The sequence below is a fragment of the Procambarus clarkii genome, chromosome 44, assembly GCF_040958095.1.
Source record: "Procambarus clarkii isolate CNS0578487 chromosome 44, FALCON_Pclarkii_2.0, whole genome shotgun sequence".
NCBI lineage: Eukaryota > Metazoa > Arthropoda > Malacostraca > Decapoda > Cambaridae > Procambarus > Procambarus clarkii.
In genome coordinates, this window is record NC_091193.1 from 23,322,890 (window position 1) to 23,326,046 (window position 3,157).

The window sequence follows — 3,157 nt, forward strand, 5'->3', positions numbered from 1 at the left end:
GTTAGCACGGCCCGCTTGGTGAGAAGGTTAGCACGGCCCGCTTGGTGAGAAGGTTAGCACGGCCCGCTTGGTGAGAAGGTTAGCACGGCCCGCTTGGTGAGAAGGTTAGCACGGCCCGCTTGGTGAGAAGGTTAGCACGGCCCGCTTGGTGAGAAGGTTAGCACGGCCCGCTTGGTGAGAAGGTTAGCACGGCCCGCTTGGTGAGAAGGTTAGTGCGGCCTGCTTGGTGAGAAGGTTAGCACGGCCCGCTTGGTGAGAAGGTTAGCACGGCCCACTTGGTGAGAAGGTTAGTGCGGCCCGCTTGGTGAGAAGGTTAGCACGGCCCGCTTGGTGAGAAGGTTTGTGCGGCCCGCTTAGTGAGAAGGTTAGCACGGCCCGCTTGGTGAGAAGGTTAGTGCGGCCCGCTTGGTGAGAAGGTTAGCACGGCCCGCTTGGTGAGAAGGTTAGCACGGCCCGCTTGGTGAGAAGGTTAGCACGGCCCGCTTGGTGAGAAGGTTAGCACGGCCCGCTTGGTGAGAAGGTTAGCACGGCCCGCTTGGTGAGAAGGTTAGCACGGCCCGCTTGGTGAGAAGGTTAGCACGGCCCGCTTGGTGAGAAGGTTAGCACGGCCCGCTTGGTGAGAAGGTTAGCACGGCCCGCTTGGTGAGAAGGTTAGTGCGGCCTGCTTGGTGAGAAGGTTAGCACGGCCCGCTTGGTGAGAAGGTTAGCGTGGCCTGCTTGGTGAGAAGGTTAGCACGGCCCGCTTGGTAAGAAGGTTAGCACGGCCCGCTTGGTGAGAAGGTTAGCACGGCCCGCTTGGTGAGAAGGTTAGCGCGGCCTACTTGGTGAGAAGGTTAGCGCGGCCCGCTTGGTGAGAAGGTTAGCGCGGCCTACTTGGTGAGAAGGTTAGCGCGGCCCGCTTAGTGAGAAGGTTAGCACAGTCCGCTTCGTAAGGACCCACTTGGGTGGTGGTAGGTGTTGCCCACTTCTGCTAGGCTTACTACCTGTTCCCCAACACACCCATGTGTCAGGTCGACTGCTAGCAGCCGTGGAGTGAGGACGCTTACCGACCCTCCTTGGCTGTTGGAGTTGTTTGCTGTTTTGGTCGCCAGGTGGTGTGGGCGTCCCTGCCCTACCAGTTTTGTTGCCTGCCTGGCTGTGTTGACGTGGCAGTTCTGACATGGGGGGCCATCTTCCTCCTGTTCAGCGTGTGAACTCCGTGGGCCTGGAGTTCACTTGTAAGGCTGGTTATCCGACCATCGAGATGGTGATGTGTGACATGCTTCGTGTCCCGGTGGAAGCTGTTTATGGTGTGGAGCTAGTTACGGCCCATCGGGTTGTTATTAAGTTCGTGGGGGAGGACGAGTACCGGGACTTCCTCCGTCGGTACGGGGGGCGTACGTTGCCGTTGCCAAACGATGCTGGCTCTGTGGCGATTTTGGACCGCAGTGATGCCCTGACTTATGTCAGTATCCATGGTGCGCCCCTGGAATTCCCTGATGACTTCCTTCGGCGTTACTTCGGGGGTTTTGGTACTGTTGTCAGCGTGCGGGTGAACACGCTCTCCTCGGGGCGGTACGCTGGGAGGCGTACAAACATTCGCACGTTGGGGATGCGCCTGCGGTCGGATATACCTTCTTCTGTCCGGCTTATGGGATACTACGTCCGGGTGTATTATGCCCGGCAGCCTCGTACCTGTTTCCGGTGTGGCCTGTTGGGGCATCAGGCTGCCGGGTGCTCTGAGGCCCCTGCTGCTCCTGTCAACTTGTTCCGCGACGAGGATTTCCCGCCGCTCCCTCTGGAGGCAGTCTCTGGTGATGTTGATGAGGTGGTGCGCGTCCCGTTTGCTGCTGCAGCTTCCCCGGCGGCGCCTGCCGTTCCTCCGGTTGTTGCCGTCCCTCCTCCGGTTCTTGAGGTACCGTCGGTTGGTCTGCCTGTTCCTGTCGCTGTTCCAGCTGCTCCCGTGGGCCTTCCTGGAGCTCCCTGTGTGACGTCGCTGTCTTCTCCCTCGTCTTCTGATGCTGCGCCTGGCCCTGTGTCCGTGACTCGGGTCCCGGATGTGCATGGTGCTGGGGTGGCTGCGGAGCCTCCTGCTGTGTGTGGCCCGGTTCCCCCTGTGATAGAGGCTGCTGCCGTCCTGGCGTCGGTTCCTTCGGCTCGTGGTACAAGTGTTTCTGGGTCACTTACCGGTTCGGACGATATCCGGCCGGTGCCTAAACGTTCCCGGCGTTCGTCTTTTTCCTGGGCCGACGTTGGTGATTTCAGTGACTGTGGGGCTTCGGGTGTTGACAGTGTGGATATGGATGCGTCGATGTCTCCGCGGTTCGTGGTGGCGGAGGTCCATGTGCCTGCTGGTGCTGGTGCCTGTGCCTCGGACGTGCCTTCGGTTCTTTCTCCGCCGGGGGACTCTCCACAGTGGGGGGTGGTGGCTTCTGCTGCCAGGGATGGTGTGGACTCTGGTGCTGGGCGTGGCCTGGTGGTGACGTTACGGAAGGATGCGCGCCGTCCGGGTTCCCTGCTGTTGTCTGGTGGTGTGCCCGGGGCCGCGGGTGCCCCTGTGGTGCGGGTGCGCGTTGATGCCCTGGGGGACGTGTTGCCGGCGTCTGTGATGCCACCGGGTCACTGGTCGAAGATTGCAGAGTTACAGCTGTCTGACGGACCGGAGTGCTTTCGTGGGGGGCAAGTTCCCTTCCTGTGGGGGCGAGTGGCGACTTCTCGCCTCATGAGTACTACCATCTGGGTCTCCAGTTTGCAGGTGTTTGTTGCCCCGGTTCCGGATGTTATGGCGTCCCCGGTGGATGGACGAGACCCTTGGCAATGGGTGCTCTGGGAGGCGTTCAATGTAAGGTTCCCGCGGGCCAAGTTCCCGGGCAAGTATGTGCTCTGATTTCCTGTGTATTTGCTCTATGACATGCTGTGTGCCCTTCTGGTTGTTTGTTTGCCCTGTTCTGTTATGTGCTTCTGCCTCTCGCTTTGTGCGTAGCTTTGCCGTGTGGCATATTAGTTTCTAGTGCTTGGCGTCACTCGTGTCGCGTTTTGGCTTGTCATTTCGCCTTTCGACGATCCCACGATCGTCGTCGCCCCTAACTCAACAACAACAACAACACCCATGTGTCATAGTAGGCAGTAATCGTATCAACGAGATCTCTGTAGAAGCTTGTACATTCGTTATTGTGTA